Here is a 20815-nt window from a genome sequence, read left to right as displayed (position 1 = left end):
TCCTGGGGCCGGGGAGCACCCCCGGCCCGGCCGCCCTGCCCCGCCGCGGCGCTGGGGGCGCTGCCCGCCGCCGGGCCGGGGTGGGTGGGGGCTGCGCGGGGTCCGCGGGTCCCTTCGTGGGCAGGGCTGGCGCGGCCGTGCGCTCCCTCCCGCCCTCCTGCGCTCCCTCCCCGGTGTTGTAATCCCGGGCCCGGTGCCGAGCGGCCCCAGCCGGAGCGAGCGGCAGCGCCCGTCGTCGTGGGAAGGGTATGAGGAATAAGGTGCTTCGCCTTCCTTTTGTGCGAGCCTTGAACAAAGCTGGACGCCGGCTTTCCAAAAAGGTTTTGCCGTTCAGCGACGTCTAACAAAAAAAACCTGAAGAAATAATAACCCCAAATAATCTCCCGTACCTTAGCAGTGAAAGGCTGTTCTGTTGAGGACCGATTATGTACGCGGTTTTCATAACTGATTACAAAATCTGTTGAACAGGGTTCAAAAGCATAAATGGCTTTTTACCACCTTTCAATCAACCACCCTCTGATGTTGTTTTGGTAAAATTAAGAGTGAATTCAGCAGCAGGGAATAGTAGGTTGTGGTATTTCCTTTCAGCAGTTGCCTGTTACTTTGTGTCAAGTTGTATGACGATTTTTCCCAGTGTAAATTGATTGCCCTCCAAATTTACATATTTTGTTCTCTGCCTAGAGATAATTATCTTTGAGTTCTTTTATCAAGTTAGCACGCTAGGGATTGTTCAGGCCTGTTACCTGCAGGGATAGAGAAGCTGCTTTTGTAGATGAGGAAGATTCTCCTGAATTGAAAGGCTTGTTTGATTTGTAGTAGAACCTAGTCCTGGAATAAAAAAGCGAATACAAGAGCAGTTTCTAGTCAGATAATTTAACCAGTCTATACCTAGAAATACTCCATGTTGTGGCATTTGTGGCAGCCTGCATAAAACTTTTGCTGACAATGTGTTTGTCTTTTGGTCTTGTACTTTTGTTCTCTTGTAGCTTTTTCTTAGGTTATGCACCACATTTCGTTTGGGGATGTGTGTGTGGGGCTGTGTATTTTATACGTATTTATATACACCCATACAACCTCGTAGGCCTTGAGATCTGGTTTGAAATTTTATGAAGGGTCTTCTCATGCACCTGCAAGATTCAGCTGCCAGCCCTTAGTATGTCCCGCTGGCTGATCTCTTCCAGGGACAGATAGTATATGTAGCTGGATCTGAAGTATTTTCTTCCCTAAATTGTGAAGTAATTTAGTTTTGAAAGGGACCTTTGGATGTTATCTGTTTAATCCTTTGTTCAAGTAAGAGCAGAAAGCTCTTGTTAAACTGCAAGCCTGAAATAGCATGTTACTTGGAATTCACTGATCAAACACATGTTTACTGAAACAGTAAGTAGCTAGAGCATAGATGTTCCTAAAGCCAGTGTGTGGGACCCCAAATCCTGTTTTGGACACTGCTCTGCAAGATCCTCACAGTGAAAATTTTGTGGTTTGTTACGCAAATTAAAAATATTGAATATGGTGGAGTGTGTAAATGATACGTGAGCTTTTCTGGATACCAGGTCTGACATACAGAGCTGCTGTAACTTCTTTGGTAAATTGCTGAAAAACACACATGAATGAAAGACACCAATCAGTATGTTTTAGAGAAACTGTTACAAATGTTTGTTTGTCCTTGCTTATTTCAAGCATCAGTTGAAGATTTGTCCTCTCTCTCTGGATACCTGGGAAAGCATTTCTCGGTTCCTCAGTAAAAAGAGGGCATGTTTTCAGTGCCTGGGATTTCTTCACTTACTTACTGTCATCTCTAAATAAATGACAGAAGGAACTCAGTAATTTAAAAGTATATCACGTCAGAGTCATATGTGGGTACAGATGGAGTACTTGGAGCCTTCTTTCCTTTGCTAATATTCCCAAAATGCAGGACTTGGGGGCAGGCATGGAGAGTGCCTTGCCTGACAAGAGTTTTCCTTTCACTGCTGCTGGTTTAGTGGTTCCACTTTTTCTTTTTTTTGGACAAGATCTGCAGAAACTTCTGCAGTTGTCCCACCACAGTCGTGCTGATGGTCCCCAGTTGCGGTGGTCTCTCCTGCGCCTTCCAGGATGGTTAGTGCTCTAAAGGGAAAACGGGATTTCTTTCTGCTTTGTTTTCTTGCAATCCCTCAAAAGTTGCTGTGAAATCTGTGGAGGGTTCAATTATCTCTGGTAGCAAGTAGTTACTCTTTAAAATGTTTAAAACTGACAATGAATGTAAAACTTGACCTGCTATACTGTGTCCTTTAAGAATAATATGGAGACTACACTAGGTGACCCTTGGAACTGGGTAAAAGGTTGAAACAGTCACCTCATTTTTCTTCTTTGTATAGGAAAACATAATTTTAGCAATCTCAGTGCTCTTATTGAGAAGATCTATGGAATAGCTATTTTGTGAGGGATTCAGTCCAGAAACACCTGCGTACTACATTGAATTTAGTTTGATAGAGCTTTAGCTTGATAAAACAAATAGCTGGCCCACCACTGACCAGGAAATCAGGGGACAAGCTGCCAACTTGCCAGGATGGTCTTTGTTGTGAATTGTCTTCCCAACACTTTGCTGGATATATTTACAGAGCATATTAGCTGTATTTCATGTCCATTTTCCCCCAAAGCAAAACAAAGCAATTATGCTACTAGTCTGCAACATATAGTCAATATATATTTTGAAATTCACTGTAGCAGGTTTGACATATTGAGAAGACCAAGAACTTAATTCATCTTGTGGCAGTGCACAACCCGTGCATGGGTTTCTTCTTATGACCCTGTTGTTGCAGCTGTACAAAAATGGTGTGAGAAATATGGTCATTCTGTTTCAGATTTATAATCCAGAGAGGTTTTTCCTTGCCATTATTCTAAATGGTGTCTTGTAGCTGCCATCCCGTTCTGTTTGAATTCTGTGCGTTATGGTTAGGTTTAGTGCTGTTTAATGATGGTCTGGTTGCAAAATTCAAAACAAGTGTTAGGGTAGGAAAATAAACTCTGGTTCATGATTGTAATAATATTCATAGGTTGTATAAGCAGGAGGAAAGGAGAAGCCACAGCAAAGCCTTACTGAAGGTCAGGTGTGTCACCAGCTCTGAGCTTCTGCAGTGACACCTGTAGTTACAGTGAAAGTGATTGCCCTGATGGAGCTGCTGTCCCTGCCACCACCACTGTGTCACCGCTGACTCTTCACTGGGGAGGGGCAAGTGCTCTGAGTATCATGAAGGTGTGAACTTTAAATGTTTTAAAAGATTTTGATTAGACAAAAATCTGTGTAGTAACAATTCACAGGATGTATACCTGCAGCATGCAGCTGAATGCTCTCATGCTCATTTTTTCCCCAAAATAGGATTCCCCAAAATACAGAGGAAAATGGAGTCCATTTAAATGTAATTCGACTATGTGATGAGTTTCTGTGCATTAAAAGGGAAAAAACCAGTATTATTAACTCAGCTCTGCAGTATTGTAGCTTAATTTGCACCATATATTGTAACAGCAGCAATGCTTTTTACAAAAAATTGATACCACTCAAGGTTTTGCAGTGTGGTTTCAGTCAACTTCATTGGCATAAAATGTGGAAGCAACTAGCAATTCTTTGTGTCTATATTCCCTCTTATTCACCATCTTAAGGAGAAAACTGTCAGTCTTGCCATGCTTTGAAGCATGTATCAGTTGATAAAATACAAGCAGATGTAACAGGGATAAGTTAGAGAAATATCAAAGTCTCAGAAGATACATACCAGGATATAGATCTGGTTTGTGGAAGTGATCTCCTTTTCACTGCTGCAGCTGTTGAAATGATTTAAATTTGCTTTTCTTTTCTTGTTTAAAAAAAACCAAAAGTCCCACCTAGAACCATTCATAGGCCTTTATACTTCCTCTGTGAGAGCCTGATCCCAAGCTTGACTGGAAATCAGTGGGCAGAGCTCAAATGACTTTGGAGGACTGAAGTCATCACAGATTTCACTTATGCAGAGAATCAATACTCTGCTCATGAGATTTGTGCAAATGAGTACATTGTGTGCTCAGAGTCAGAATGTCAAGGATATGGAAGTGGTGAATAAGCTCAGATAAAATTTTCTAAATTAATCATTCTTTTTCCTATCCTGTGTTCAGTTGGAAATTCACAGTGCAGTGGGCAGGCAGAGGAACTGTTCCATGTGTTTTTGCATGGGTATAGAAGGCTTGAAAAGGAAGCATAAACAGAAGGATTGGGATAAATTGTCCAGCAGGAATAATATACTGGATACAGAAAATATGAAAAATTTGTCATCCCCTTGTCCCTTTATAATTGGGAATGAAAGAACTTGGGGAGTAGTATGAGAACAAGAGGGATTTATTGGAAGAAAACAGTGAACTTCAGTGACTGGAAATATGAGTGAGGAGACCACAAAGCTGGGTAAAACGTGCTCTTCCTCGCTGCATGTCCTTCTTTGGGGAAGAGAAATCCATCTTTAACAGAATGCCTTGGAGAAGATTTTAGAAACCCTCCTGTTTCCCTCTCAGTGTTGTGTGAGGAGCAGGCCTTGCACTGGTTTGGACAACTGAGAGTTAATTACAACACAGGACTGGTACAGGGCACAGGAATGAACTGCCAGCTAATGAGGTGCAGCCATTCTCCTCACTCCATGTTTTGGGCACTGAATCTGTCTTCTGTTCAGGTTATTGAAGGGATTTTAGCAGCAATGAAAAATTCAGGAGTGGTACCGAGTGTTAAGTGAAATGTCCCTTATGATAGAAGATATGGGAAGTTTCGCTTTAAAGGTTTTTTTTTAAACTTGGTTTGAATGCCTCCTCTCTTGCAGACAAAGCAAACAATAAATCCCACAGAATAAAAATGTGGGGTTTTTGTTTTAAAGTATAGATGTATTTTTATAATTTTATCTTCTATATTTACTAGTTCACAATAATTGTACTTTTTTGTGTGTGTGTGTGAAACTATCCTATAGAAAATTTCCTGTAGAGTATTCTGATGTGTATGCCATTAGTTAGGATTGGAGATTGTGCCCTTCCCCACCCAGGCAAATTATTATTCTGAGCCTAAAATTAAATGCAAAATTGGATAGGTTTTATGGCCAATCTGTCACGTTTGCTGAGCTGAATCAGGGGTCATACCAGGGATAATTCATGTTTAAAACGTGTAGAGTGGACTGAAGTTTAAGACAGGCAATATTCTATGCCCTAGTCCTTACTTGGCTTAGATGAATGGAAATTTTTCTAAACAATGCTATCTCGATAGATATTTTTTTACTGTTTTACTACTTTTGCATTAATAAATTTTTACTGAATTGATTTGACAACCACTGATACTGGTTTACACTAATCTTTATAGGTTTAATAAAGCTATTTTAGTACATGGTGAGTTAAATTTTTTTTACGCTTACAACTATGATTAATTATAACTCTAAAAAGAATCAAAACCTGGAGTGTTGTTTTACTCAGAAGTTTGTGGCAGAGGGCTCTGGCAAAGTGTAGAAACATTCCCATATAGCTGATATTCTTCAGTTTCCTGCTCTTAAAATTTCATGGAAGGAATGCAGTTAGAGGCTCGCCAGTTTGGGTTAGACCAGGAACTGCAAAATCAAACCCGACCCAGACAGGACAGTTTTTATTCAAACCCAAGCCTCTGTTGAACTGTCTGTTTTTGTTCTGCCCCTGGCCCTGTTTCACTCCCCCACCTCTCTTTAAATTCACAAGTTTTTAAATGTAGAGATGTTTCTAATTTAGAAAATTATTTTGGTGTAATGAACTAAAACAGAGAAGAGTGGACTAAGCTGAGGGAGGTCAAAAACCAGATGGAAATAGAAAATCTGAAAACATGGAGTAAAGAAAAAAATCTGCCTTGAAATAATGGAATCTAAATGCTGAAATTATACATCTGCTCAGCAGCTGTGCATTCCTTAGCCAGGGGTTCTGTTGCAGAAATGGCATTACTCAAGTTTTTCTCAAAGCTTCAAATGCTGTTGTATAATATTTACATCTCTCTAATACTGTCAGTAATAGTCATAGGAGCCTGGAGAATAAAGGTGGAGGGAAGAGCTGATGTAAGAATTTTCTTCTTTGTCCAAAGGCATCTGTAGCATGTATAGTTGTTTGCTGCAATGAAATTCTGTGATTTTCTCGCTTAGTTGTTCTTCATAAATATCTTTAATTTCCACTGACTTAATTTCAGAGGAGAAGTTGGTTACAGGAAAAATAACCGACTAAAATGATATGAAAGGGTGCATTAGTGAGAAAAGAATGTTGCAAATGCCTCAACTGTTTTGCTCCCAACAATGGCCAGCAGTATTGCTCCAGAGGAACACATAAGACAGTCTACCAGACAACTGTGGAATTACACCACTCTGTGGAAGCTTCTTCCTACATTCCAATAACCAGGAGCTAGCTGAGACTGTAAGGCACATTAAATCCATTTCAGTATATATCCATAGCACATGAAGCAATTTTAGTTAGAAAAGGTCTCTCTAAGCTACTAAGCAGGTTATAAAAATGTGTAATTTTACATTTTCTTTTGTGTTTTTTTCTTTGTACTTTTTGACAATGTTGGTGTTCATCAGAGTGACCTGCTAGTACTGAGATTTACATATGGTAGAGCTGGTCTTTGAGAAAGCATTGGTTTGAATGCTGATGTAAAGGGTGATTTAGTTAATTTTAAGACCCTAAGATGGTTTTTTACTTTGTACAAAGATGACAAGCCAGGGGACTCTTGCTTCAAAGAATTTTTACCAAAATTTAGAAGTTTGAGGTTATGTAAGAGAAATGTCAGAGTTTTCAGCGACTTTGAATCTTGATTCAAACTGTTTCTGCTTTTGGAAGAAGTAATTGTTTACTGGAAGATACTTTTTACTGTGTGTACTTGGAACAACTGAAGGTAAAATAAATCTCGTTCAGGTTACTTTCATTGAGAAGGGAAGCTGTGGGTGTGCTGTAAATAGAGATCCCAGAGTCTCCTGAGCATCTGAAAGAGCAGGAGCGGGGCTTTGGGTTCAGGTAACAGGGAGTGGGCAGAGGAGCAGTGGCATGGTGAGAAAGGCTTTTTGCTGGGTTCGAGCCCTGGAGAGGAGCTCAGAGCTTTCTTCTAACAGGGTTTCTTACCTGGGGTAGGAGTGACAGAACTCTTCATCTCCTTGCTCTGTATATAACCGCAAAGCACCTCTTCCCATATCTACCCATCCATACATTATTACTCCACTGTCACTGTTGATTTTTCTCTCCAGCATCTGTGACTTTGTCATAGTGTGAAATGAGGTTTCAGGCTATTCAAGTGTAGCCAGAATGAAGTTTCTAAAACTTAACCTAAGTTGATTATTTTATTTGGATTTCACTGTTTTCGATATATTGTGGAAAAGACTGGGCACAAACAGGAGGAATTGGAGGTCTGTGTGCAGTCACAACTTGTTTTGATCAGAGATGGGGTGGGACAGCTGCTATGGCTGGAGTGTTGCAAGGGCTGGTTACAGGCTCTCCAGGAAGGACAGGCTGAGATGGTGAGGGATGCACAGTGTTGTGGGGGTTTTTGTTGTGAGAGTGCCACAGAGATTCCTGAAGCTCTTCCTTTTGGGTGAATGAGGAGTCAGTTGAGAGCTGTGGGTCAGGCCTAGCAGCAGGTCAGCAGGGGTCATGTTGGTAGGTGCCTGCAGGAGCCTCTCAGTGAATGAGTGGGGAGTGGTGGATATTGTTTATCTTGATTTCTTTAGGGTAGTGGCAGTGTCGCTTGTAACATCCTCATCAACAAAGTGATGGAAGTATAGACTGGAGAAATGGACAGTGAGATAGACTGAAAACTGGATGAGCTACCAGGTTCAAAGAGCTGTGATCAGCAGCACAAAGTCCAGCTGGGGACCAGTCACTAGCAGTGTGACCCAGGGGTCGAGCTGGATTTCCAGTACAGGGCGACCAAATGAACATTCATGGTGGATGGGACAGAGCACACCCTCAGAAGTTTGTGGGCAGTACAGAACTGGGAGGAGTGTTTGGTGGGCCAGGTGGTTGTGCAGCCTCTCGCAGGGACCTGGATGGACTGGAGAAGTGAGCAGAGAGGAAGCTCATGAAGCTCCACAAAGAGAAGTGCAGAGCCCTGCACCTGGGGAGGTGCCTCCTGGGCTGTCCAAGGGTGAGTGTTGTGGGCAGGCTCAGGGAGGTGATGATGCCCTTCAGCTCAGCACTGGTGAGATACATCTGGAAGGCCCTGGCCGGTTCTGGGCTCCCAGGAAGAACTGGGCAGGTACCCTGTGGCAGAGAGGTGGTAACAGCTTCACTGGAAGCAAGCGATGAGGGCTGTTTTATTTTGTGTGTTTGGAAATAGTGTGGACAGGGGAGTGGATGGTGAGGTGGTGAAATTTGTAGCTGATACGGTTACTGTAAACTGGCTTGAGCAGTATTGAATGCCTGGATGATAAAATACTGGATGAGGTAGAGTAAGTGCAATGTAATTTAATTCAAACAGAGGAAAAACAGTAATAGGCTCTAAATGAGGTATTAACACTTGGAGAGATCTTTGTTTTGAAGCTCCTACTTCAGATTGAACCTACCTGCTTATGGTGTTGAATTTTTTTTTCTCTCTTTTTTTTTGTGTTTCTACTTTTGTACTTGTGGCCATGTAAAAGGTTGGATTTGTTTGCTATTTTAACTGAAAACTAAGTACACAAAAAACCCTGGGTTTTCAGTATTTCCAGCTCACTGTGGGACCTTATGAAGAGTAAGAGGAGAGGAGGGCCAGCACTTCCCTTTTTACAATCAGCACAGGCTTAAATGAATTTAAGCCAATTTTGAAGCAGCATTCTATACAGTAAGTTTTTTTAAAATGTGATTATACAGCTGTATATGTTCATTATATATGGACATGCAGGTTATGGCCTTCTGGTAACACAATTTCAACAGTCCCATTAAAATGAGAAGGTAATTATTTTTGTTCTGGTTTGATTTTTCCTTCTTCCAGCAGTACAAATAGGATGCAGTACTAAATAGACTTGGGCCTCTTCAGTTAGGGAACAAGAAACAGTAGAGAGAGAGAGATGGTGATGGTAATCTATCAAACCTTAAATGAAATTAAGAAACTGATGAATAGTGTTTCACCAGTATTTTTTTTTTCTCCACAGTGTAAAAGAATGGCAGGTTTACCAGGATGGTAAAATGGGTCGTTTCTTTCCTTCCCCACAGCAAATATTTTGGTTGAAAAGGCGCTGCCAGAATACATGGCTGGGGCTGAAAGTGCTGTGCAGATTTGCAGTCACACGGATTTGTTGACGGATGTGGGCACTGATGGCAATAGCGCAGTCACTTGTGCCTGGTTGTAGGTCAGGAACTCCACAGGTTTCTGGACGAAGCAAGGGAGGACTCTGCTCTCCCTTCGTTCCCAACCGGTCTGATAGCAGGCGGTGTCAGGCAGAATGCTGGGCTAGACATCTGCCACGGAGCAGGCGGCGAATTCGGAGGCCTTTTATCACACCCACACGCAGCCAGGCACGTCAGCTCCTCTGCTGTTGCACTTAGTAGTGTCTGTAATGCCTACAGCTTTTTTTTATGTTGCACTGGCACCCATCTGCCTTCGTTGACACATTTGTTAGGTTTGCTTTAACGAAACTGCCATCCAACGTGAAGTAACATGTTTTTTTGTATCTGCCTTATCTTAAACATTTTTTGTTTAGGTACTTTATTTTGCTTAGTGTGGAAAGATTGATACTATAATTTCCTAAGGACTGGAGCACTGTAGCCAGGTAGACTTCCATTGATGTCTGCTGGATGAATAATTAACTGCCAGATGGAGAGGGCAGTTCTGGGCTGCAGATAAGCAGCCTAAGCAGCCGGGTGCACTCGAAGGGCCAGTTCTACTCCTTGTTCACGCCACCCTGGTGCGTCCTTCCCTCTTCCTTTGCAGCAGCACTGGCTGGCACTGCTCTGATGCTGTAGGAATCTAAACTGGCTGAGAGCCCATTACCCTTTTTTGCCTTCTTCTTTAAAATTTTTTTCAGTAGGCTTCACTTCTTGCCAGTCTAGCTGCAGTTGTGGGGGCAGACCAAGTGTCACCATTGGCGCAGAGAACAAGGGTACCCCTTCCAGGCTCATTTTAGTTGTAGTTTACTGTGCTTGTGGGTAAGGCTGCTGTACGGGAATGTTACCCAGTTTGGAGTGCCCCCCCTTTTGTTTTTTTAATTAGCTTGAGTGTTGGTGATCCCATGTAACTTCTTAGTGTATACTGACTATATCCCCACTCCACAAAGCAAAAATGGGTTGGTGAGAATCTTTACTTTCCCATCCCCACATTCCTCTTTGCTCTTTCGCAGTTGAGTCCTTTGTTTTGTAGTTCTGTTAAATTTTTCTCTCTGATGTAGTCTGCGAAGTTTTGGAGTTTGGCAAATTCCTAATACCTGAAACTTCAAAGACAAGCTTCATGTATCAGCAAGCTTGAAGATTATATATCTAGTCAGATTATGGAGTGGATGTCACACTGTTTCTGTTTCAAAGGTCTTGAGCTGTGTTAATGTCCGCAGAGGTGAAGGGTGTTACCATCAGAAGTGTTCAGTAAAGTTGTTCTGCCTGGTAAGAGGGAGGTCAATATGCACATACTGTCCAGCCAGCAAGACATTGTTTGGCACCAGAGGATGTGGGAGGCAAGGGAGAGAGAATTGTGGTTAGAAGAATATGCATGTGAGTGGGGAAATGGATCTATTGCTAAGGGACAGAGAGAGTGAAATCATACAGGATATATAGTGAGCTGGAGCAATTACACTGAGAAAAGATACAGACCAAAATAGTACAAATCTGTAGAAAACCAGGCCTTGCTATGTCTATTGCTCGTAATGCAATTTGTTTGATGTATGATGACTTGGGTTTTTTTTTTTCCCTGAATGAAGAGAAAAATTTGAGATGAAAGAATGACTTGAGATTTAAGAACTAGAAATACCATAGGTGTGTGTTTGGCATCACTGCCAGAGCCGAAGAGAGCAATTCAGCCAAGTTTTTTCTTCTGTTCTCCTCGTTAACCTAGGCTTTATTAGAACAGAGAGAAAGCACAATAAAATCTTTATATAGTAGGCTCAGATATAACAACAGGTGTGCTATTCCCAAATGCAAGGATTTTTACAGAGTTGGTCAAAAGGAGCATGAAGTGACATAGCATCTAGAAAGTAAAATGTGGGTCCTGTTTTCTGTATCAGACTAAGCTTGCTCATGGCTATGACTGGGGAAATGTATGTGGGAATTAAATACAGTCTCTAAAAATGTATTTTTTCAAAGAACTTCTGTAGTTGAAGCAGAAGGTTAGCTTTTTGACAATTAACATAATGGAATTAAATGCCACTGTAACAGTGCAGTTGGTATGAGAGAATAATCTAAAACTACAGTGTTGAAATGTCTGACAAGCTCATAGGAGTACCAGTGCAGCCACATGTTTATATATTAGTGTGTCTGCAGTCCACACTCTTCCACCTACAGAACCCATTACACTGTAATAAAAACCAGATTCTGCTTAAACTGCTTGTTGCAAATTCACTTGTTTTTTGAAAATGCTGGATTTGACAAATGCTATTCTTCTGCACTGAGTTTTCTCTTCAGCAGGAAGTAGTATCATCCAGAATCTGTGCTTTTGGAAGGTGTACTAGGAAGTATCTTAGTCTTGTGCAGAGAAATTTGCCAACACTGTTGAATTTTTAATTTTAATTTGGAATGCAAGTTTCTAAAAGTATACTTTAAAAATAACTTTATTTAAACCATCAATTTGGATACATCTTTCGGAAGATTCTCTTCTGTTGGAAGCAGTGACTGGCACAGCTTCCTTTGGCCAGGCACACAGCATCCAGTTACATCTCAGTGGGACTGCTTGTCCATGGTATGTTAGAGATCAGTGAATAAAGTGGCACTTGCTAGAGCAGTTAGTAATGTTCACAGGCACATTTCTCATAGGAAATCAAGTATGTTCAAAAGGACATTTTGTTCAGAATGACACCTGTCAGCCTCTCTGTTACTCATGCACCCAAGAGAAGTACAAAAAGAAGTTAAAGGACATTTTCCATTTCCAAAGTGCTTTCTAACAGTACTTTCTGTAATCTATTTAGTGTCTCTTCTTCGTCACCGTTTCACCATGTATGTATGTTTCTGTGATACGTGGTCTGTAGTTTTCAAAGAAGTTTGTGACTGTGGAAATACTAAAACTTGTAAGCAGGTATATTTCCTAACACTGCATTTCATTTGTTAAAATTCATTTGCAACGACAGTGTGAGTTTGAATGTTTTGTTTTGTTGGGTTTTTTTCTTGGTTCCATCTCCCTCCCACAGTGACTGGTTGTAATTTTTGCTGGCATGAAACTTGTGCTGAAGTACTTAAAGGTATTTGTGAATGTCCTTGTAAAACATTGTAGTGATGTTTTCTATGTGCTCTTCTGGAAAACAAAATCCTTGGTAAAATATGTATATATCTTGTTATTTTTAGCACTGTGGTTTTAACCCCTGCTGAAACCTTTAGGATTACTTTGTAGTTTTAGGACTGGTTTAATTTTCTTTATATGTAGTTGTTGTGTGAAATATCTCAATAATACATCTTGAGACCAAAACACGACCTGTGGGAGTGACGGGGAAAGTTTATGTTAAAAAAAGACACAACAAAGTAAAACTACAGGGAGGATGCTAAGGACGGAACTGTTATATTGGCCTTCTGAAAGAGAATCAACACTAATAACTTCTTGCAGGGCATTTAATAGCTGTCAGGTAATCATGTTATGGCGTTTTGAGCTTCAGTTCTAATGTGTAAACATACTTGCTCTTCCACTGCTAACCGACAATTTGAATAAATTTTATTCCAATGAGTAAGCATTATTAAATATATTTTAAAAGAAAAGTAGCTGTTTATTTGTTATATGTATGACATTTTCTGTTACCTTAGGTTAATAGAGAAATTCTGGATAAAATAGAAAATACTTCTAATTTTGATTATCTGATAGAAATTACAAACTGGAAATAAAATTCTGTAGAATGCTAACAGATAGGAGAGGTTCCTTTGGGGAAAAATTTAAAAGTCGTGAGTTTTATGTAATCTGAGAGACAAAATGCTATCACGTATGAGACACAGAAGCAAAATGAGTGTACTTTGCCTTCTGTAAAATGAGTTCTTGCAAATGTAAGTCTATTTGCAGTAAACAAAAATTTTGTTTAAAGTGCTCATACTCTGTAACAAAGGCACCTGAGTAGGGTTTTTGTTCTCATATATAACAAACAAGAAACCAATCAATCCTATGCTTACTTTGCCTAGAATTATAGAGGTAGCCAGTTGCTAGTGCTTCTGATCCTTGACCTGCAATAGCATTTATTGATAGTGGGGATTTTTTGTAAGTGTATTAGTATATCGATAAGGGTGATTATTTTCATCATCCTGCCTACTTTAGTTATTTGTTTCCAGATGTAAAGTCTTTTGGAAGCTCCCATCATAGTTGTATTTGACATTCCTCACTAGATTCTAGGGTTTTACATGAAGACAGTGATTTAATTCAACATATCTTAGCATTTTGAATTCTTTCCTATTTTGTAGTTCTGAACTAATAGAGGGGAAACTGTGTGAGTGAAAGAATCCTATGTAAAGGTCATTGAGCTCTGAATTTCTGGTTTTGACTTAAGATCCAGGCCTAAAACTTTGTAACAGTAAAGTTTCTGGCAGCCTATTGCTGGTGAGATTTTTTTTTTTACATGAACAGAAGGATTCTACCTATCCAGTGCACAGTGGCCAAAGATCTCTTCTTGGCAGAGTTGCAGAATTACCATCCTTAGCAGTGTTCTGCAGTGTCAGATTTAGTTAAGCCCACGAAAGTACAAAGCACCTCCTATGGCAGTCATACCAGAGAGAGTCAGTGTGAGCTCCTGGTTGCACACTGATGGCTGCACCCTCCTGAGATACCTGGAGGGTTTTTTTCTCAGTTCCTGATAGAACAACATTTGGTAGTGTGCTTAATGAGTAAAATTGCTATTGCTATAAAAATGTTTTTCAGGTTATTCTCTTTCTCTTCTTACATGTGCTGTCACTGGAATGATTATTTTTTCCAAGTCTCTGCTATCTGGTAGCATAATGGCATCTTAGCAATTTCAGTATGTTCAGAATGGTAAAATTCTTGTCCGTTTTGTTCACAGCAAAATACTTATTCCAAGTTGCAACAGCCTTTTTTCATGGTACAAAACGACTACTTTTAGAGAAGATAGATGGAGACAGTTTATCTCTAAGACCATCTCACACTTCCTTTGAGGGGTAACTTACTAATTTATGTGCTTGTATGTAATTGACCTGAAACTTAAGACATTGTAGTGTTGTTGTATCCTGAATAAACTATGCGCCTATAGTTTGAAAAGTTAAGTGAATTCATAACAAAATCGTCCTTTCATTTGAGAAAGGGACAATTCACGTCATTCTAGAAATCTGTCTCATTGGATCTACAGGAATGCATTGGTTTTGAGATGCGAGGCCTTTGCAATGGATGAGCTGTTCTTACCGGTTCCTTCCTTCTGAGTAAGACGGCTTCGTGTCTATCGGTAGCGCAGTTCGGGTGAGTTTTGAGTCAGTGCAGAGGTGGCCCGAAGGAGAGAGACCTGCGTGGCAGAGCAGCGGTGCTTCCCGGAGCCGGGCAGTGGTTCCCGTTGGCTGCCGGAGCGAGGGGACGCGGCCGGGCACGCGGCGCTCCGTCTCCGCGGGGAAACGCCGGTCGCCGAGAAAAGGCTTCTGCCTATTTCAGGAGAGGCTGGCGCAGCCCGGTTCCTGGGGAGGCCGTGCCGGGATGCCATTTTGAGGTTCGATGTGTGCGAGCGCGGCGGTGCGGGAGGAGGGGCGGCGCGGGTCGGGTTACGGGCTCCGCATTCCAGCGCCGCCGCCGCGCCCGCGCCGGGAGGGATCGCCCGGGGGCCGCGCGGGGCCCGCGCCCGCGGCCCCTCACAGCCGGGCGGGGCCCGCCGGGCCCGGGGGCTCCCTGCGGCGGCTTTTCGGGGCTTTGCCTTGGCTCCGAGTAAGCATAAGAACTTATTAGGAAAGAACTTGGTTTTGTGCTATTTTTAGAGATCAGAAATCCTCGTGGCGCTGTTTAATTTTGCTTAGCTGTAGCAGTGGTTATAAGGACTTTCTGGAAGCATACTATTGTGCTTCAGATATTTCCTTGAGAGCTGGAAGGTTAATTATCTGATGCATTTATTGCCTTCTCATTTTTCAAGTTGTTACCTGTATTTACAGTATTATGTAAATTCTAGGTAAATATGTGCTTTTTTTTCGTGGAGATGTAGATTTTTGTATTTTGCTTGTTTTTCCTTCTCTTCCTACGGATACAAAATAGGCATTTGAAGTAATGTGTTTTAAAGATCGTGTAATTTCCATTTCATGTTTGCACTGCAGCAGTACTCAGTTGTTCCTTGGCAGAACAATGGTTGGGTACTTAGTGCACACTTCTTAAAGCTTTCACCATTAAAAAAAAAACAATCTGCAGGAGAATATCGTTAAGGATTTTTATAGTAGAACTGTGTTTGTATTTAAAGTTGACTTCGGAACAGAATGTTTTGTGGAATATTTATTGTAGTTGTTACAGCAACATCAGCTGGTGCCTACTGTTCCTGCAGGGTCATTAGCATGTCTTGTGTACTTCTGTATAAATCTTTTCAGGTAAGAGAAACTAAGGAGGAAATCTCAGTTTGAAACTCTGGGCATGCAGTGTTGTGCTGTTTGGGGTGCTGTGTTCTTCTCCCCGCTTTTAATTCAGGTTGTAAATCATTCTGCCAATCAGATGTCCATAACTGTTGAATTTTTTTCCTTTAGCTTCAGTATATTGTCACAAACATGAGATAAATAACGACTTTAGATGTAGTTCAAGAGCTAAGTACAGCTTTGTTCATGGAAAGGCTCAGCAAGGGCATGAGATACATTCATCAGAGCTTGAATGATGAATACTGTGTATCAAATGCTGTGAAATGTACAGAGCAAATCAGCTGCAAAAATACCTTCCCTGGCAACTGGTTAGAGTCGTATTATTTGTAAAATAATTTGAAGCTGTTAGATCTTGGGATTTTTCTTCATGGCATGTAATCTCTTTGTAGCTAAAGAAGTAAAATGATCCTGGTTGTGGTTTGCAGTGCAGCTCTCTTGTCAAAGGAATTCCTTTTATTCCTCTCCCTCCTCCCACAAATAAAAGTGATCACACGCTGAAATGGGGAGTCTTCTGCAGTTACTTTATTTAGAATGAAACACTCAAGGAGAGTATCTTGTTCTGATGAAAATTCTTTCTGAGAGTTGCTGCTGCTGCATCCCTGAGCTCCCCAAAACTGAAGGTATCCAACTAATTCTTTCTATTTCACTGCAGGCAGTCTTGTGTGTCTCTGCCAGCAGAAGGGTCTCTCATACAGGTTGGAGAATTTTTCTTCACCTCAGCCTGAACATGTGAAATCTAGTCCTGTCTGGTGAAAATCTGTACATAAACTTACGGGCAAGATTGAGTTTACCCTAAAACCAATAAAATCTGGTGATAGTAGCGAAAATGAAACATTGACATTGAATCTCATTTTCTTATTAAGACTATGTATAGTAAAAATAAATTACTTGATCACCTCATGTACTCTTTAGACAAATTCTTCTCAGTGTTTTCTCAATTTACTGCTTCTTGTGCTATAATTTTAAATGTGTGTGTTGCTGGTTTAAAAAAAAAAGTTGATTCATACAAAGCAGTATGTAGTGGATGCAGCTGCTGTTGTGAATAGATAAAGGTAATTGATGTAAAAATCCACCACACCATTTTTGTTTCTGTTCTAGTCTGTATCTCTGTAATGGGTTTCAGTGCAGGGCAAATACTTTCATCATTTTCATACTGAGATCAGTGTGTATGTTGACTAGAAATGAGGAAAAAACTATAAATGCACATATAATGTATTTTACTTAGGTACTTCTGCCGGTTTGGAGACTGCCAGTAGGCTGTGATGGTAAAGCCCCTGGGCTGAGATCCAGGGCAAATTAATAAATGCACAGCTCTGGGTAAAAGTTTATCACCAACACCCAATTTCTTGCCTTAGCTGAAAAAGAGCACAGCTGCTGGAGTCACTGTAAGTTAGCAACACACGTATCTGAGTTATGCTGCTTCCGCCCACACATGCTTACCTTGCAGAATGTTTGCATAGATCTTCATAAAAACACTTCCCTTAATCTGCCCTGGCAAGCAACAAAATTATTTTGGCACTAAATTAACATGGTGTTGGAGCTGAGAGCCCAGAAAATGGAGAATAGGCTCTGTGTCTGCTGTTTCTTTTGCTGTGAAGCTGTTACTCGTTCACCTGTCTGATAGGGCAGTGAGGTAATGGGTGGATCCTGTGCCTTTCACCTTTATTGTATTCCATGTAACAGGTTAAGTAATTTCATTGTCCTGATCTCAGAAATCCAACCTATAAAAAACCAAAACAAACAAAAAAACCCCCAATCATAAACATGAAACCCATCATATCAGTTATTTAAAGAACTTCATGCTTAGGTTACACGGGGTACTAGCTCTCGTCTGCAGCTGGGGAGACAACAGTGGGATTAAGCCCAAGCCTTTTGGGTTTGGCTCAGTGTTCTGCTGGATTGGGACAGAAATCACAGCCAGCAGGCTGCAGGCTTGGTCTTCCAGGTCTGGGTTCCCCAGTACAAGAGGGATACTGATGCAATGGTATGGCCTGCAGAAGGGGGGCTGCCAAGCACCAGGTGTGTTTGCTCAGCCTGCAGAAGGCTGCGGAATGATGTTTGTTGTTTTCAGAGAAGGTGGAGCTAGAGTCTTCCCAGGAGTACATGTTGAAAGGATGGTAAATTAGTAGTTGCAAGTTACAGCAAGGTAATTTCTTACTGGATAAAAAAAATAATTTGAATGGTGAGGTACTTAGGACGTGTTGCTGTGAGAGGCTGCAGAACTGCCGTTCTTGGACATGTGCAGGATATTCCTTGTCAAAGTCCTGAGCATCTTAACATTGAATTTGGCTTTGTATTGGGAATGGGGTTGGACTGAGCAACTTCTGGAGGTCTCTTCCAACCTGTGAGAGTTGATGGTTCTGTCTGACAACAACCTGGGTCTGTGGGGCTGACAATTTGTATGAAGAGGTCGCCTTGTTTTTCTCTGGAGCTCAGAGATATAGATTATATCTTATAGATTGTATTGCAGCTGATTTCTAACCCATCTTAATAGGGTCAGAGTTAGTGAATGGAGGACTGGGGTGAAAATTGCTTGACCTTGTGTAACACCAGCCATGTTGGTTTATCTGGCTTCAGTGGTTAAATTTTCATTTGTATTGTGTATTGGGGTGAAAATAAAAACTGGAACTTGAGTGTGCAATCATCCTTCTGTGTCACACGAGGGAAGAACTCACTAATAGATGTGGCACTGAGTGCTGGCCCTTTTTATAGGGTCAGATTTGTGGTCTTTTTCTAGTAGATCTTTCTTTAGAAGGAGACTTAACAATTTATTTTTTTCATTCACTTCTAAAATTAGTTACTTGTTACTTGTATGGTTTGTTTATTTTAGATGGCCTGCATTCTAGCTTTCTGAAGATCTAGGTTGGGGAATGAAAAACTATGTAGACTGTTTTTTCTGTTTATTCCTCATTTGTGGTAGTCTTCTATTCCCTGATTTAAATCTGACTTTATACAGAGAGCTGAGCCAATAGAGCTGCCAAATATTTTAGTGCTACAGGCTATCTGAAAATCTCAATCTGAATATTTTGTCAGTGGGAGCTATTGGGTGGATGCCTAGCATTTTATTGTTTAAAATTTTTTTAGTCTGACAACTTGATTGTCTAAATAGATTTGGGCTCCTATTTTATTTTAAATCTTAGCATTTGTATTAGCAGAAATAACTGTACATAGTCTTGTGCTACAGCAGTTACTACTTAAGTTTTTTTAAATTATTGGTGATTGTGACCTGGGAAAGATAACATAATGCAATGGATGTTAAATGCTGTTTGTTTCGAAGAGCATATTTGAAACAATGGAAAGACTTTTAAAAATGTTGAAGTGTTTTTTTCTGTCAGTGTTAGATTTGGCAGTGGTTTGCGAACATGACAAATAATTTGCCAGGAAAGAAGTAACTCTTAATGTGCTTCTTGTGAGTCCCCTGATTTTTCTCCAAATGTTAAAATCCTATTGCAGGGCTTAGAATGAGGGAGTTTATTTCAAAGTGAACTGTGGGTAGTTTTCTTCCTTCTTTTTGCGAGGCTGGATATGAAATGGCTATAGGTAGAACTGTTGCCTGTAAGGAACTATTTTTATATAGGTATAACTGAAAACTGACAGTAATTTTTTTTTCAGCATAAATTTATGCATGTCAAGTTTTCAAACTCAAGAGAGGACAATGGTATCATTTCTGTTATAATGTGTAATAAACGGCGATGGGTTTTGTATGGGTGTTCTGGCCATCTGCAAGTCTTGTACAAGCAAATAATTGTGTTATTTTTCCAACTGGATTTTTCTTGGCAGTGTTATCAAATGTGGATGTTACCACTCAACTCCACAGAATCCTTTTTGTGTTAATTTTGTTAAAACAAATTTTTAAATAAACCATGCTGGAACTTGGTAGAGGATGAAAAGCCTTAAGGCAAATTACTAAACAAGAAAAAGTTCCCCAAATACTAAAGGCAAGAATCTTTTTCCCTGGTTCTTTGTATTTTTTTCAGGTATTAACTGTGTACTGGCATTAAGATCTCGTAGCCTGTGTGCCAGTTTGGCCAAATTTAGAAATAGATCCCCTGAGAGAAGGCAGGTCACCACCCCTCCCCCACCAGGTTCAGGAAAAAAGAAATTTTCCTCAAAGGAAAGTGAAAGAGAGAAAAACTATTTATTTAATGAACACACGGGAAAAGGAAAATAATGCTAAATCATAAAATCTCTCGCTGTGGAGAAAAAACCTGGGAAGGTGTCAGAGTCCTCCCTTTGGTCTCCTCAGAGCTGGGGCTTGGCCCAGGGCCAGGCCCTCTGTGCCTGGTGGAAAGTCCTCCCGATGTGCTCTGATACTGAAGCAGTCCAGTGGAAAAGGGAGAAAATCCGAAATTCCAGGGAAGGAAAAGAAGTTCAACTCTGAGTCTCCCTTTGGAGAAAAAGCAACTGAACAACTGGCCAAAAGCTGACCCGGGAGCAGCGAGCTGGGTGCTTCCTCACTCCCCTGCTGCAGCTGGGAAAAAAAAAAATTGCTCTCTCTGTGTGACCTTGAACAAGCTGCAAACTGCTTTGAAAAAGTTTTGCTCAGTTTTTCCTTCCCCCTCTCAGGCTCAGTTTAGAGGCATAGGAAGGATCAAGAATTAATTTCTGGGCATAGGACAGCGATATGGGATACACATCATAAAGTCACCCCAAGACAGCCTGTCTTCTTTTTCCTACTTTCAATTTTGATTGTATGAAAATGACAATTTTTATACTGCATATACATAAATGTATGAGGATAGCTCCAAAGGACTCGCAGCAGCTTGCAAGTTGTTTCCTTGCAAGATGGTGACTGTAAGTTAAGCCCAAACCCAGAACATTCATGGAATCAGAGTGGTTTGTGTTGAAAGGGACCTCCAGAGCATCTTGTCCAAACCTCTGTAGTGATCAGGGACATCTCCAAGTAGATCAGGCTGCTCAGAGCCTTATCCGTCCTGACCTTGAATGTTTCCAGGCATCCACCATCTCTGTGGTCCACCTGTGCCAGTGTTTCACCATCCTCACGGTAAACAAATCCTCCTTCTATCTAGTCTGAATCTATCACATAGTTTAAAACCATTACCCCTTGCCCAGTCACAAAGGCCCTGTAAAAACATTTGTCCCAATGTTCCTTTATTTGTTTACCTTGTGTATTGGCAGCAGTTCTGCA

This window comes from Corvus kubaryi, unplaced genomic scaffold (genome assembly GCF_017639235.1).
Source record: "Corvus kubaryi isolate FWS band 111438036 unplaced genomic scaffold, C.kubaryi_AGA036_p1.0 37357, whole genome shotgun sequence".
NCBI lineage: Eukaryota > Metazoa > Chordata > Aves > Passeriformes > Corvidae > Corvus > Corvus kubaryi.
This window is presented reverse-complemented; position numbering follows the sequence as displayed.